We start from the raw sequence: 17,844 nt of genomic DNA, 5'->3' as shown, positions 1-17,844 counted from the left end.
AAACAATAGGCCCAATTTAAAAGGCTATTCTAATGCTCAATAATGCAATCTCTTTATATCTTCACATATTCTTTGGCCCTTGAAAAGAGTAATTAAATCCCATGAGAAGTGTGCCCATTTTGAGGAAAGCTCATTTGGATCTTCTTTAGAATGCTCCTTTTTATTGGGCCTATTGGTTGACTTTGGGCCTGAGATGCATGTGGACCATGGATTGGGCCTTGAACATGATGTGGGCCTAAAGGGTCTTCATCATCTCCCCCCCCTTGGAAGGGGTTTGTCCTCAAATATGAAGGTGCATCCTTATCCATAGGACCTACAAAAGGAATCAACACCCTTAAAAGTCCTTGGAAGCCCTAGGGAAAAGTCCATACTTATGTCCTCCCAAGGAGTGCAAGCAATTGGCAAAGGAGTATGTAAATCCGCAAGCATTACACTAGACTTAGCATGTAAACAAGGAAGACAACTAGCATAATATCTTTGGATTTTCTTCCTCATATGGGGCCAGAAAAATTTTTCGTTTAAGCATTGGTAAAGTTTTAGCTACCCCAAAGTGACCCATTAGTCCTCCTTCATGCATTTCTTCGACTAAGAGTTTTCTATGTGAGCCAAGAAGGATACAAAGACGTCTTTCATTAAAAAGATACCCACTGGACACATAAAAACCTCCTTGGTTTTACTTAGTTTGACAATCATTATAAATAGAAGCAAAGTATGGATCTTGAAGATACAATTCACAAATGTTTTCAAATCCAAGAATTTGAGAACCCAAGGTGGCTAGAAGAGTGCATCTTCTTGAAAGTGCATCAACCACGACATTGGGTTTTTCCTTTCTTGTACTTAATCACATATGGGAATTGTTCTAACTCCATCCACTTGGCATGCCTTTTATTGAGTTTGTGTTGGGTCTTCAAATACTTGAGAGATTCATGATCACTATGAATAATGAACTCTTTGGAAACCAGATAATGCTCCCAAGTATGAAGTGAGCGCACAAGGGCATAAAACTGCTTGTCATAGGTAGGGTAATTACACGAAGGCCCATTGATTTTTTCACTAAAATATGCAATTGGATGACCATCTTGTAATAGTACCGTGCATATGCCAACTCCCGAAGCATCACATTCAAGCTCAAAGGTTTTGTCAAAATTTGGTAGAACAATAATAGGTGCTTGGGTGAGTTTTGCCTTAATCTCATCAAAAGTAGCTTGTTCCTTTTCACCCCACACAAAAGGTATATCTTTCTTAACAAGTTCATTTAACGGTGATGCAAGAGTTGAGAAGTTGGGTGCAAACCTTCTATATAAGCTAGCAAGCCCATGAAAACTACGGATGTCCCCAACACTCTTTGGAATTGGCCATTCTTGGATGGCTTTGATTTTCTTAGGGTCAACATGGACCCCATTCTTATTGACTACAAACCCTAAGAAGACAACATTATCTACACAAAAATTACACTGATCTATGTTGGCATACAATTGATTAGTTATAAAAAGAGAAAGAACTACCCTAAGGTAACCTATATGACCACTAAGACTAGTACTATAAACTAAAATATCATCAAAATAAACAACAACAAATCTACCTATACAATCTTGCAAGACATGATTCATTAAGCGCATGAATGTACTTAGAGCATTGGTTAAGCCAAAAGGCATGACTAACCATTCATAAAGACCAAATTTAGTTTTGAAGGCAGTTTTCCATTCATCTCCTTTTTGAATTCGGATTTGATGGTAACCACTCTTGGGGTCTATTTTTGAAAAGATTTTGGCTCCATGTAACTCATCTAGCATATCATCAAGTCTTGGGATTGGGTGCCTATACTTGATGATTATGTTGTTAATGGCCCTACAATAACAACACATGCACCAACACAAGGACTCAAGCTCTTTTGGACCCAACCTTTGTCTAGAAGCTAATTCACTTGGGACTCAATCTCCTTTATTTTAATTGGGTTTGTCCTATAGGCATGTCTATTGGGTAGACTAGCCCCTAGGACATAATCAATTTGATGCTCAATCCCTCTAAAAGGAGGAAGTCCATTTGGAAAAATATCCTCAAATTCTTGAAGGAGAACAACAATAGGAGGAGGAAGATCCTTAAGTGAAGAGCTAAAGACAAGTGAGTATAGCTTGACACAAAAGAAGGTAGGAAGGTTGTTCCTCATCAAGGGTATGTAAAAGAGATTTTTGAGTATGAAACGCTTCATGAGAAATGACCTTAGGATTATAATCCCCTACCTTAGTCTTTGAAACTTCTTTAGAGTTCTTGGAAGTCTCTTCCTCTATCCTAGCTCTCATTTTAATTTGATCACTAACAACTTGACTAGGAGTAAGAGGGTGAAGGAAAAAAGTCTTAGAATGATGGAGGGGGGAGATCTCATTGGTATAACCATTGTGGATTGTTTTGCAGTCAAATTGCCACGACCTTCCCAAGAGAATATGGCAAGCTTCCATTGGTATAACATCACACAAAACTTTATCTTTAAATTTGCCAATAGAAAACTTGACTTCAACTTGATGCCTAACCTTGATATCCTTGTCTTCATTAAGCCAATGAAGTTTGTAAGGTTTTGGATGGGGTATCAATGCTAGGTTCAACTTCTCAACCAACGTAGTGCTACAATAATTGCAACACGACCCACTGTCAATGATAAGAGAATAAGTATTGTTTAAAACATCACACCTTGTGTGAAAAATGTTTTCTCTTTGATCATTGAGAGGGAGGCTAGGTTGATTATTAAGAAGCCTCCTAATCATAAGAAGATTACCTTATTTTGCAAATGAATGTTCTTTGGAAGCACTAGAGTGAGAACTCTCGAAGTCACTTGAAGAACTAGACTTCTCTTGACTGTTATAGAGGTCTTTGCCCTTGAGCACAATGGTGCGCTTTGTAGGACATTAGGCAGCCACCTCTACCTAAACACTTGAAGCATTTAATTTCACTAGCTCTTTTGTTGGTGGGGACTCACCTTTTTCACTAACCCTTGTAGGGATTCTATGAGTGGTCTCGTTTTCCTTTGAAAAATCTTTCCTAGAATCTTTTCGAAAATTATTTTTTAGGAAAAAAGATAGAAGAATACTTGCGAGAAAGTCTTCTTAAAAGTTGTTGTTCCACCTTGATGCATATTTGCACTAGGTCATTCAAACCTTGGTAGGGGAGCAATTCAAGTCTATCTCTTATGTTGTAATTGAGACCACTTAAGAACCTAGCAATGGTTAAATCCTCCTCTTCTTCAATTCCCGCCCTTAAGATATATAATTCCATCTTTTGCCTAATTCCTCTATAGTCATTGATCTTTGTTAGAGCCTTTGGAGTTTATCCATAAGCTCCCTTTTGTAATATGAAGGAACATGGCGAGCATGTAGGGCTGCTTTGAGATCAAACCAATCTTCAATCTCAGGTTACTCTTTTCTCCTTTTTTGAAGGACTAAGGAAGTCCACCAATTAAGGTCATGTCCTTGAAAACTAAGGACATCCAAGGAGACATGTCTCTCTTCAACCATGTGCCTATATAAGAGTTGATCAAATTTTGCCACCCAATTAAGATATGTTTCAACATTATCTTTACCATGAAAGGTAGGCAAGTCTATCCTAACTTCTTTTGGGGGGGAGGAGGAGGGTGCCTTTACCTACATTGATGAGGTGATTATCTCTCATGAGGGCGCTCAAAGTCCTCTTTATAATCAACATGATCATTCTCATGCCTTAAGGGAGGACGAGAAGGTCTAGGAGAAGCATGTTGATTATTTTTGGGTGCCTTAAGTTGCTCAAATATGAAATGTAATTGACTTGCATGGCAGCTATTTGTGTCTTGAGATTATGAAAATTTTTGGAGAGTTTATGAAAGGCACGAGGGTTAACATCACCATCATCATCAACACTGATGTTAGGACTAGGTTGGTGTTGTTGTTGTTGATTGAGCACACTAGCATGAGTAGCTCTTTTAGTGCTCATGGTGATTGAAAGAACATAGAAACTTTGAACAAAGTGTGGAAGAGGAAATCAATCACAAGTGAACCTCCAAATTATGCGAGGTGAGTCTTTAAGACTTCTTAAGTACTAAGGTCAATCCTTGCCAAGATACACTTGCAAAAGTTTTGAAGGAACACACAATTGTTTAAGTGCTAATTAAATAGAATCACTTGAGTCACTAAGCACAAAACAAGCAAACAAGACTCAAAGAAAGCAAAAGATTAACACTAAAACGAATCCCTAATTGGCAAAATTTTAGAGACTTTGGTCTCAAAAATCAAGGCACTATGCAACGCGAAAACATGAATATAACTATGCGGCCTAAGGCAAGGTGAGAAAGCACTTAGAACTTTCAACACTCTTACCACTAAAAATATTTGCACTATAGGTGAGAAAGGTTCTACTTAAGAGATGAGATTGAACACCTCGTGGTTACCCAAAACACCTAAGTAGGCGACAATTACAATGAGGAAAAGAAAGCAAAATTTGGAACACAAAGTAGGTGCTAAAATAAAGTATCCTACAAGCACAATGGATGCAAAAAGATGGCCAAAACAAGTTTTAGAACTCGAAATTTTAAGGCCATTTTACCAAAAATTTTGCACACAAAGATACTTCAATTTGCACCAATTGAGTGACCAAAAGATGAAGAGAAATAAGGCAAAAAACTACAATGTAAACAAAGAAAAATAAAGTGAGGAATGGTGTTGCCAAAAGACTAGTTCCTGAGAGCTTGATGGAAGTTTTAAGACCTTAGTTGATGACCAAAACATAGAGCACCAATTGTGGCAATTTGGAGACACCACACTCAAGTATTTGGACGTTCAAAGAGCACCAAAATAGCAACCACAAGCTTTGATACCAATTTGATGGAGCTCCAACGTGTGAAGGCTGGTAAAAACTCCATAGGCAGTGAAAATGGAATGGAGACAAGTGTTTAAGGATCTTGTAGCAATGGAATTTGGAGTGGTGAAAGGAGAACTAGACTAGAAGCTAGGCTAGTGGAAGGTGGCTAGAGGAAATGTTGTAAACCTCTAGCTTAGGTGCTCTCAAAATAATAGAAGAGTGGAGTGATCTCAACACAAACATTCTATTAGAAATTTCAAGAGTAAACTCTACAAAATGCAATAGGACTCTCCTTTATAGAAGAGAAGGTCACTAATGCACATGTACATGAAATGCGTGTGGAAATGAAATGCAAGTCTTGGAGAAGAAGTCTCTGTCTCAACCCTTGGATGCTAATGATGGCTTGGATGTGTGACAAGTGGCATGACACTCCTTGGCAAGCTAAAGTCGCACCTCCTTTGTGGTAAATAAGGTATCTCAGCCAAGACTCTTATTGGGCTTGGATTAGCCCAATTAAAATCTAATGCACAAGTTTATTTAGCCTACTATTTATGAAAGCAAGGCCTAAACAATGGACCTAATTTAAAAGGCTATTCTAATACTCAATCATGCAATCTTTTCATATCTTCAAATCTTCTTTAGCTTGTGAAAAGAGTAATTGAAGCCCATGAGAAGTGACCATTTTGAGGAAATCCCATTTGGATCTTCTTTAGAATGCTCCTTGTTATTGGACCTCTTGGTGAGCTTTGGGCTTGAGATGCATATGGACCATGGATTGGGCCTTGAATATGATGTGGGCCAAGAGGGTCTTCATCACATGACTTTGCAAAATCAAATATTTTCTAAAGGAGCTACTATAAATAAGTCTCATCACTTTCGTGGGGAAACTACCCTTTCAAGAAAGTAAGAATGCGAATCTTTTTTGAATATATTGATAAAGGTGTTTGGAAAGCAATAAAAATGATCCTTTTATTCCTATGCATATATCAACTAACAATATGCAAGAAGAGAGAGATTTTTATATCTAGATAGCTGAGGAAACCAAAAAAGCCAAATATGATGTTAAAGCAAGAAACATCACTACATTTGCTCTCACTCGTAATGAGTTCCACAGGATATGTACATACAACTCAGTAAAGGAGATTTGGGAAGTAATGGAAGTAACTCATGAGGAAAAAATGAGGCCAATAGAGCAAGGAATATTACTTTAATTCAATAGTATAAGATGTTCATTGATAAGTGTGATAATTACCTATTGTTTACACTTCTTAGAACCTCTTAATTGTCTTTTATTCATGTATTTTTGTGTTAATCTCATGAAAGAATTTAGGATTTTGTTATTTATTTCAAAAACATGTTTACTTTGATGTTTGTGGACTTTTGTAGAAAAGAATGGAAGATTGGAGAAAAATTCACTAGTTGCTGCCTGGAGCCATTAGCCCAGCTAGCTGGATGTACTCGCCCAGCTAACCAGACTCACTAGCCCAGCGAACCAGACTCACTAACCCAGCGAGGAAGGCTCTCTAGCCCAGCGAGAATGAATGTTGGCCCAGCGAGTTTATCTTTTTGCTCAAACATTAAAAGTGTCGAGACTCGAACAGAAAGGCAGTTTTTGGTGGGAGGAACACTGTTGAAACTCAAGACGAAGGCAGAGACACTTCTGGAGCTTAAAGGATCAATCTTTCTTCATCCATTCTACCATTCCAACTCCATTTGTGCTCTAGATGTATAGGAGTAGCTAAACTCCATTTCATTGGGGTTGGATGTAATGTACCTAAACTCATTATAGTTTCATCTATGCAATAGAATCTCTTTCACTGCTTTTGTGTTCTATCTAAATTATTTTCGTGCATGATGGAATATCTATGCGTTTTGGGTGGTATCTAATCATTGGAAAGTGTTTTGGAACCCTAGACATGGATAGAACAACCTAAAGGTTTGGTTCTAGACATAGACCAAAGCTTTTGGTCATTCTAGACATCGTTTTTAATGTGTCTTTTGTGTTTAAACCTCTAAGGGATTAGTAATTTTTACATAAAAGTTCAAAACATACCCCTAAGGGATTAGGGATTGAATACCTTTGATGTCAATGCTTGAGTAGATGAGAGATTAATATTGTGAGGTGCTTGCTTAGAGTTTTGGTCATGAATTCCAACCCCAATGAGTCTTTGCCTTGGTATTTTATCACTTTAAAGTTTAGAAATCCTTATGTTTTCACTTGTTTCAAATTTATCAATGGTTACATTCAACGCTTAAATTAGTAAGTACACCTAGTTAACTAAACAAACGCAATTCCCGTGGGAAAACGATACTTGGACTTACCATTTTTTTATTACTTGCACGACTTGGTACACTTGCCAAAGTCTTAACATTCATAATGCTTCTAGAGGAGAGCATTTATGATGTGCAGAAGAGATTTACTCACATCGTCAACCACTTAGTAGCCTTAGATAAGAATTTTGAAACTGAGGAACTTAATATAAAAAATCAAAAGTTGCAACAGGTCTTGGCAACCAAAGATACCTGCAATCTTTAAGTCAAGAGACCTTACGACAACGCACATGGCAACCTTCTTTGAAAAATTGAAAGAACATGAGCTTGTGCTGGGTAGACTCTAACAAGAAGAAATGTAAACCAATAAGAAGAAAAACATAACCTTGAAAGTAGATTCAAGAGAGCACAATTTAAGGTCACTTGGTTATGTTTCACAGTATAAAGAATTCTACAATGGATAATTACACACTCACTATTTTTGATAGACTAAACTATAACTATTTAACTCTATAAGCCTTGTGTCTTGAATCACTTGTTCTTTTGAATCTCTCTTGAATTTCACTTGTTCTATGTATTCATTCTTCTTTTTACTTCCTTCTCTTCTCGTTTTTCTTCAAGCTCTATTTTCTTCTTCAGCTTGATCTTTCTTTATAAACATGCTAGGATTTCAACTCTTTGAGACTCTTTAATTTAAATTTTTTTCCATTTATGATTTCTTTGTATCAACATCTCAATCTTTGACTGTTAAGGAATATTCTATTGGAAAATGATTGTTTGACAAAGAAAATGTGACAAACATTTTGACAAACTGACTTGGCTTTAATTAAATGAATATTTGAAGTTAAAAAATATTTCACTTGCGCGTGTGAGAGAGAAATGTGAAAGAAAGGGAGGTGGTTCACGAAATGGGGTTCTCTTTCACAATAGATGCTCCCGCGTTGGATTCAAAACATTGTTGGTTTATCAAAACCCCCTTTTCAATGCAGATTCAATTTCTTCAATCCCACCTGCACGAAACCCTTTCTTCCCCACAGTGGTTCACGAAAACGAGATTGCAATAGAACGTTCCCGACGGTGGTTGACAGAAAGCATTGAATTTGCAGGTTAGGTTTTTCGATTGGAAATCAATTTGGGGTTTAGGGTTTCGATTGGAAACCATAGCTTTTTGGATTCGATTGCATTTTTGGGGTTTAGGGTTTTTATCGGAAACTAACGTGGTCCTTGTGATATGTGTGACAGAGTTGTACCATTGCTGGAGCTAGGTCAAAAATTGAAGGTGTGGTGTTTACGGAACTTGCTGAGACCGTTATCGGGCCTTAGGCCGGCAACAGTGTCGTCCCACAAGTGGTTGATGAGGCTCACATATTTGCAGGTTAGTTTTCCATGACTAACTTTTCCATTCATTATGTAATGGGCCATCGTGTTCATTTATAAAAATCTATAAATATTCAAAATTAGTTTTATGTATCTAACAAAATAACACCACCCTTTTCACTTGTAAAGTAAGATAATTAAGAATCTTGAGATACTTTCATCATCCTCTATTGTTATGAATTTGGATTACTTATGAAGTAAGTATGTGTTTGGTTTACAATTTGAGAAATTAATTTAAACTAACTTCATTATACAATTGATATTAGTCAAAAGTGTGTCTGGTAGTCGATAGATTTAGCTTTTAAAAGTGTTTTGACGGAAAAGTGATTTTGAAATAAAAAATGTTGTTAAAGTAGTAAACTATATTTTTGTGAACAATATCAAATGAGATTTCACTTCAGCACAGTGACAAAACATTGTTTTTTTCTGGATAGAGAACAAGTCATAACTTTGACGCAAGTACAATTTGATTATAGAATGAAACAAACACTTTAACATAGATTTGAAAGCACGTTTATTGTTTGAGATGTGGTTCTACTACATGTGTTAAACATGTATGAAAACATTCTAGAAACACTTCATTGGAATAGTTAAAGGGGTTGTAAAGATTCAGTTTTAGGATGTAGGCGAGGTAGAAGTAATGACTAAAATATTATAGCTGTATAGAAAGAAACTTCAGGTTCTGTTCTATCCCTGTGTAGCAGGAAAAATCAAGATTTGGATCTGGTATGAAGTAGGCTGCTAGATGTCAACTCAATTTACATAATCTCATGTGCACATATATTATTCATGCATGAACTAACTTTCATGAACCCTGCCACTTGGGTTTAAGTATGCCAAGATAAATTGGGGTTTAGTGTTAATATAATTAATTTTCAACTTCTTGTTTTATTAATTAGTGTTTTAGTTTGCACCTAGGACAATGACGCATTTGTTTCTTATGTTGTGCTTTGACCGTTTAGTAAGGACAAAAATGTTAAGAATCTTAGTCCCAAGTTAATTAGATCTGGTCAGGTGACTAGGAAATAGAATTGTCAAAATCCCTAGTTGTTTCATACCCTACCTGACATGGACTTTAAGGGCTTCTAATAATATATTTCCAATAAACTTAACTTAACAGAGGGATTTCGCTGAATAATGTACAAATATACAACTTGTCTCACGGTCAAAAATTTCTAAGGAGGTGCTTTTTTTAAAACATTTTAACACATTTCTATACCACATTCCTCTCTAGATGCGAAATATAAATCATGTTACTAAATAGATGAGAACACTCAATTTATATATAATTTTAACTCACTTGTTTAAGAAATTAATTTTGACTTAGTTTATATAGAAGAACTTCAGAGGAAGATACAAGATCTCACAATAATTTAGCATCATAAATTAGATCATGGGCAACGGAATTTTTAATGTGGAAAACTTAATAAGAGGTAAACACTATTACAATTTTGATTGGTGAGAATAAAATACAAGCATAGTCAAATAAAACAACTTGTTGGTCATAGTTTTGTTAGTCGAATTAATTATTCCATTTTCTTGCACCATTAACCATGGCAATTGACACAGTAATGCATGTGTTTTTTTCATAAATTTGGTTCAGCATCTGCTGCCACATTTGAAAGTTGTCTGAAATAATTTGTCTGAGTTGTTGATGCTGTTACAAGTAGAATTTTGGTTCATTCATCATCAGTTTAGAAGAATTTAAGTAAGTGTGCACATTTCTTCCTTACGTCGCAATGGTTAAGCGAAAGCTGCCAAACCAGGATGAAAAAGAGGTAAGTTTAAAATTCTTACGAAATTTTTGTGAACATATTTTTGAATTCAAAATAATTTTTTATTTTATTAAATGTTTCTTTATAGATTCGGGTTCGTGATTTTGTTAAAACACAATATATAGTTCACTTGAACTGTGTACTAAGAGATATACATCGTTCAAAGGTAGAAGGTACATCTTTCAAATGGTGTTTGAAATGGATAGGCCTCTGAATATCTCAAAACCTTTGCTATGGAGATGCTAAGGAGATGGGTTCTAGAATTTAAAGGTTTTTGTGTATTGCAAAACCTAGTCCCACTTAGGTGTGTTGATGTTTGCATCTGCTTCGGATTGAGTGTAGTAGGTGATGAAGTTTAATTTGATGATGAAATATGTGGGGAACTTGGATCATTGTTTGATGGTGATGCCGTAACAATTAAAACTATAACTAAGAAGATCAAATCCATGGTAAGTAGCGATGAGGTGGATGATGTGGATGGTATTTGTCAGTTATATATATTGATGTGTTTTGTTGTTTTATTTTTCCCCACTACCTCTAGTAGAATTAGAGCATTACCTTTCAAATTGCTGGATAACATTGTATCACTAAGCAGCTATAATTGGGGTGGTGCCGTTTACACTTTCCTGATTAATGCCATAAGTCTGTCATATGAGGTTTATGTGCAACAAAAAAATAAGCATGCCATTAGCATAGTTAGAGCAGTTCCAAGGATGCAGGTAATAGTTTAAATGTATGTTTTTTATACCTGTTTCAAAGTTGTCATTAGTACGCTGAAATTCATGTTGTAAATTCATTACAGCTTTGGGCTGTGGAACATCTTTCCCTATGTCCTGTTGAACAGGTTTGTTGTTTCTCCATAATTTTAGAATGGCCAACTTTGACCATAAGGATAGGGAACATTGAGTTTGCGTTTCAAAATAATCAGGTTTTTAATGTCTATCTTCAATTATAGTGGTTTACAGTGTTGTTAAATATTTTTTCATTAGCTTTAATCATACTTGGGTAATGTATTAATATGTAGATTGTTTAGGAACGGTCTATAACCGAAGAACACAAAAGAAATGCTATTTTGAGAAATATGTTGAATCTCCGTGAAGGAGGAGTGGTGGATGAAGAAGTTGATGACGTTCAATCCAATCCTAAATCTCCCATTTCTGCACAACAAAAATTGGAAATTAATAATAGACACATTGATAAGTTGGAGGCAGAACTTAAAAAATTGCGCGAAGATTTAAATAAATGTAAAAACCTCATCCTTCCCCTTGTAAAGTTAGTCCACATGAAGCCGAAGACAACCATTGTGAACTAAATCTTGAGGGAAGGCGTGACCTAGCAATTGTTCCATGCAATGAATCAGAAAAGGTTTCACTGGATGTGGATAGGAAATTTTTGTACACAAGTGTGACGTCCCAACCAAACTGGTACAACACTTGGTCTTATATTGAACTTTTTAAGTATTTTGAATCATAATTACTTAAATTTTGTGTTCCTCTTATTAAATTTTAGCTTCAACATTCTGGAAATAAATGGACAATTGTGGCGCACAGAGGAGTGTCGTGGGTTGCAACCTCAGGGCAAGGTTAATAATATGCTAGGAAAATTACTTAAATGTATTTGGTATGTTGTTTTATTTTTTGTGTTTGTTCATTTGACTGTGAGTATTGTATTTTAATTAGAATTTGGTGTTGTTGTAGGCCATGTTGTTTGTTGTAAACACTTTCATGTACATTGAAAAAAGGAAGTATGGTTCTGCGAAAAGAGTTGTTTTCAGTCCACATTACATGGTACAACTATTGGTCGATGTACTCATTATATTTGAATTGTGTTGTCTAATTTATCCTTATTCAATAATTTGCCTTTTCTTTGTTTGCACACCCTGGTTATTGAAAATTCTAAATTGACAAAGAAAAATAGACGTGTGTGGACTACAAATGACTACAAAATTTTCATATACACATGGTTGATTTCAGTGGAAGACATTTTGAGAGCTGACTTTGTAAGTTCTTTATGATTTTTTAATTTTTTTTATTGAACAAAGTTTTTTAATTGGGTTGTTGTATGGTTCTGTAAGTAGTTGTTTTTCCCAGTTGTTAATCAAGACCATTGGTGGTGTTACGTTGTGAAATCTGAGACATAAGAGATTTATATCTTAGATTCACTTGGTCAAGAAATGAAAAGGCCGAAAGAAGATAGACAACTACTTTGTAAGTTATTGTAGTCATATTTACCAAAATGTTTTTATTACATTGTGCCTCTATTGGACAATAATGGGATTTTTTTTTGTTTCTAGTCCAGTAATGTGGTACATATGTTCTCACTCTTATTCAAGGGTAATGACACTACCTTGCCAACATTTGAAGTTCATGAAGAGGATGTTCCCATACAACCTAATCTGTAAGTACACAAACTATGTAGTATATGAATTGTAGAACTTGGGTGGTTTCATGTTATAAACACCTAGTTTGACTCTATTTTCAGCTATGATTGTGGGATTTTGGTGATGAACTTCATCGAAATGTGGGATGGTCATCATAGATATGGTGGTAAAAGAATCCCAGCATACACATCTGTAAGTACAATGATTGTTATATATGAACTTGGATTTGTGCTTTTTTAGGAAATTTGACTTATTTATGATTTGATTTATTAACACTGAAGGAAAACTTACAACAAATCAGGGAGCAATACATTTATCAGTAGATTATGGATGAAGATAATATCCACAGAGACGGTGTACTTAAGCACTTCAGTATTAGAAATCCTCCCGACTAATAGGGCGTGTTTGTACTGTGTTGTAGTGTTTTGTTAAGAAAACATGTATATTTTTGCACCACAAGCTTTTGTTTCAAACTTTTGTAAATTATATTACGGAGGGTGCAAATTTTGTGAGGTACGGGGAGCAATAGAAGATGCTTTTGTGGTTTAACTACCTTCTAAAAAAATCACTGACTTATACAGACTACATAAATTGTATGTTCAATTATCTAGCTTTGATAAGTTAATTTAAGCGTTTGAGACATACAACTGGAGATGTGGAATAGAAACAGGCATTTCAGTGAAAAACTTTATATTCGTTTGCCACTTAATTTCAATACGATTGTTACATACATTTTGATTTTTTTTCCAAATCATTTTCAATTAAAATAACATCATTATAAGTGATGGGGATTGGTGTTGGTATGGGGAGCTACTTCACCTATGAATGAAGAATGATTTTGATGATGTCTACTGGTTTAGAATAAAACATAGCTTGGTCTAGTTAGGATATGCATTAGGCAAATAGCTTCTCTTTATCGAATGTATTTTAGCCTGCTGTGTAATCTTGCATATGATTAGTTTTTTTAACTAATGGATTAGCTGTGAGTATGGCACAAAGGAAGTGAAAATATACTCATGATAATCGATTAGGTAAATTGCTAATCAAATTAGTGACAACAAATATCTTTGTATAAAAGCTGTTTTTAGAATCTGTTTTGGTTCTGGAGAAAATTGATAGATCACGCAGTTTTCCATCTGAAAGAGAGCCCTTTGAGAGTCACAGAGTTTCTGAACATTCTGGAAGATCACTCAAGTGCAGATCCAAGAAGATTGATAGTTGATTCTACTATGATGGGTCTTGCTTGAATCAAGGAGCATCTTGTCAAATCTGCACAACATAGGTGTATTCATTTCTTGATTTTGTTTACTGTATTTCTGATTACAGTTGCTTCAGTGTTTGAAGTGTAGGCCTAGGTGCAATTGCGTGGATGCATTGCTCCTAGGGGGAGTTCTTGATTGGTAAATCAAGTTCTTGGGTTTTGGGGGTCTTGAATTATATAGGTGTGCTTGTAATTTTTGGATCCTATCTGTTTAGTGGAATCTTCCTAAGTGTGTTACTTAGGAGAAGACTGGATGTAGATTCACCTTGGATCGAACCAGTATAAATTGTGTGTCTTGCTTCTTTCTTCTCTCTCATAATCTTTCTTGATTGATTTAAACAGTCCATTAACCCAGAACTGTGAAATTGATTAATTGAGCTTTAAAACCTAAAGATTCATTCAAGATTCATCTTAAACCAGATAAAAGCCTATTAATCAATTCAGATCCCTTTATGGTTAAGATAATTAGACATATCTACTTTTAACAATTGGTATACATTACACTATCGGAAAAAGGGGACATGCCCACAATAGGCAACCAAATTTTAAAGTCTAAAACCTTGTGATTAATTAATTAATTATAATGTTGCACAAAAATGATTCATTGCGTTTGCCAGATATTGAAATTGCATTTGCCACTTATTCATGATATACTGATGCCAAGTACTACACAAAATATATTATGTACAAATAACATATATATATGTTGGTGCGTAAACTTTAGAGTCATTTCTACTTAATTACACCATGTACAATATTTTTCTTTTTTACATAATTTTATATTTCTTTTATGTCATACACCATGTCCGTTTAAAGGTTTAGGTAAACCCCCAGCACATAACCTTGGTGCAAGTGCAGAAGCAATTATCACCCACGCCAAGTATTGAGGCAAACAATTGTTACATACATAATAGGCTATTTAATTATTTGAAAAGGATAACTTTGTTTGCCACTTAATTGCATCATGTTCAATACATATCAGTAAGACATTGCCTTTACCATAATTTTTCACATCATATGATACCCTACATTTGTACTGTGTTCACTTTTAACTCCACATAACAATAATTGTGTTTCTAAAAACCAATAACATACGTCCATCCTACATTCAGTGTTTTTGTTAATATTTATGACATGCCATTGACAAACACAACCATCATCAAAATTAATGGTGTTTGACAATGTCATATCCAGCAAAAAGTAGTGGCCCAAAATAGTTAAACCATTTTCCAACCTGCAAATACACAAATTTATCAATATTTTGACTTGTATATGTAATTAAGACTTGGATAACTTGAATTGGCAAAACCTACTTATTTGTTAGAGAAATTGAAAGACTTCCGATGTCGTTGTTGTTTGAGTAATGTCTACATTTGATTGCACAAATGTCAATAACGATAGAAATCCATTACTTAGGATTCCAGATACTTGCATAATCCACCATAATTACTTAATAAAACTTCATATAAAAATATCATCTCATTGCATCACTTATAAAGTTATGAGTAAATAAAAAACTTACCATATTGATTGAAGATTGACTCTCAAATTCCATAACAGGATGTGTTGTACACCATCTGTAGAGGCTGTTTGGTCCTATTTTTAAATGTTCAATAACACAGAAATCAAATACCATAAAAATTCTATATAAGCAAACAAATATAAATAACATATTCAATTCTAAAGGGTTACTTGAAAATCATCACTTACTTTATCATGGGTTTTTCCAATCACTTTTGGCGCATTAGACTTCTTCATCTTGCATAACTTTTCAACAGTTGATTGCAACCGACTTGATCGAGGTCGTCCTTTTCTTTTAATAGTAATTGGGCTTTGTGATGTGTGTGTTACTTGGCACTATTGTCCTAGGAGGACGAGGATTTGTGTCATCATCTACAAAATTAGACATACTAGGAATACATAACCCGTGAGTGGATGCTATGGCATCCATTTGCTTGAATCGCATTTTTGTTGCATACTGAGATTCACAAGCGACTTCAGCAATGTTGTAAAATCGCTTACACAAAGAATCGTACCTTTTTACATTTGGTTCATTGTTTTTGCAGTGGTAAGATGCTCTAATATAAGTATGTTTTCGACGAACGAGTTTGCTCCACCTTTTGATAACATACTTTGCAGGAACAACTGTCACGCCCTTTTGCCCAAGAACCAACAAGCAATGCCTGCAAACTATACCTTTAAACTCAAAAACCGATAGCTGCATCTAATATCATGACTCACAATATCAAAATAAACTTCATAAAACTTGTTAGCACAACGACCATTCCACATAACTTCCTCCAATATTTTGTACTTTGATTACACACCGTTATTGTTCACATCTTTGACAAAACAATTCATCCTACATCTGAATTCATTTTGGACTTCATCAAATTTAGCATGGGTATACTCACTTTGGAATTGTATTTTTATGGGTGACTGAGAACCACAAGTTATTGTCATATTCAAGGATGCAAAGTCAGCTTCGTACTCTTTTTCGGCCTTTTGTCGTAAGGCATTGTCGTATTGCATGACAAATTGTTCAAGTGTGGTACTTGAATTAATGAAGCCATCAAAAAAGGCATTCATCCCTTCACTTCGTTGTGTTGGGGACATTCCAACCCAAAAATCATTCTTCAAGTAACATGGTACCCATCTTTGTCTCTCTTCGAGCAACGAGGATAACCAATCACTTTTTTGTAATGCATGTGTGTTGATAAATTCAGCCTACCCAAACTCAAATGTTTCACCATCAATGGAGTCGTACAACAACTGATTTAATGTTTCTTTTATGGCATTGTAGTTACCATACCCAACCAACTTTTCTGGTATTTTTTTCATGATGATCCAAAGGCACCACCGATGTCGAGTAGTGGGAAACACGCATTGTACTACATTTTGCATTGCCTTACATTGGTCAGTAACTATACCATGTGGTGCCTTATTTAACATGCACTTTAGCCACACATTAAAGAGCCAAACAAAAGTACTTGTGTCTTCCTTAGACAGTAATCCACATCCTAATAAAATTGATTGACCGTGATGGTTAATCCCCACAAACGGTGTAAAGAGCATGTCATATTTGTTTGTTAGGTACGTTGTATCGAAGGACACAACATCTCCAAAATCATGACATGCAGATCGGCTCCTTGTATCCGCCCAAAAAATATTTCGTATATGATCTTCGGAGTCTAAGTCAATCTCATGAAAGAAATTATTGTTTAGTTCTCTCATGCAGGAAAAGTGATTTAATAATGCTTAGTCGTCCCCATTTTTTCTAAGAGCACGCCTCTTGACCCCTAAGTAGTTTTTAACGCCACACTCAACAAAGTCCAGGTTCTCATAATCGCCTGTATAAAAAACCAACAATCGAAAACTCTTGTTGATGCACACTCCTGCCTCGTCATTTATGTCATGGGTTCTCTTTGCATGCATCTTGATGATTCTATTACCTCTAATTAACCTTGACTTTCCTGGGCTAATATCATGACTATGTTCGGCACCATAGATTTAATGCACCATTTTCCTTCTCTTTTAAGTGCAGTCATTTGAGCAGGACAATCCTTCCTTTGGGTACATAGTGTCTTCTTTTCTAGAGGGATTAGGGACACATATTTTCCTTCCCGCAAGCACACTAACTTCAAATACGAAATGTTCTCATCTAGATCCTTTTGTGAAGTTCTTATCCTCACCCCAAAACCTTTTCGAATAGCATAGTCCTTGTAAAATTTTTTGACCTCGTTCTTTGTTTCGAACCACATCCCAACAGTGGGGTCTGTATGTTGGTCTAAGTCACCACCTTCATTATTACAAGTATTGGGTACTAGCGTCATAGTGCTTGGCTGACTTTGGTCGTCCTTGTACAGCGAAATTTCATTTAGTCCCAATGTATTTGTGGCTTGCACATTTTCCATGGTCACAATTCGTGAAAATGTCGTTGCTAACACATAAATTTCCTT

The sequence above is a fragment of the Vigna unguiculata genome, chromosome 4 (genome assembly GCF_004118075.2).
Source record: "Vigna unguiculata cultivar IT97K-499-35 chromosome 4, ASM411807v1, whole genome shotgun sequence".
NCBI classification, from domain to species: Eukaryota; Viridiplantae; Streptophyta; class Magnoliopsida; order Fabales; family Fabaceae; genus Vigna; species Vigna unguiculata.
Note: the sequence above shows the minus strand (reverse complement) of the source record.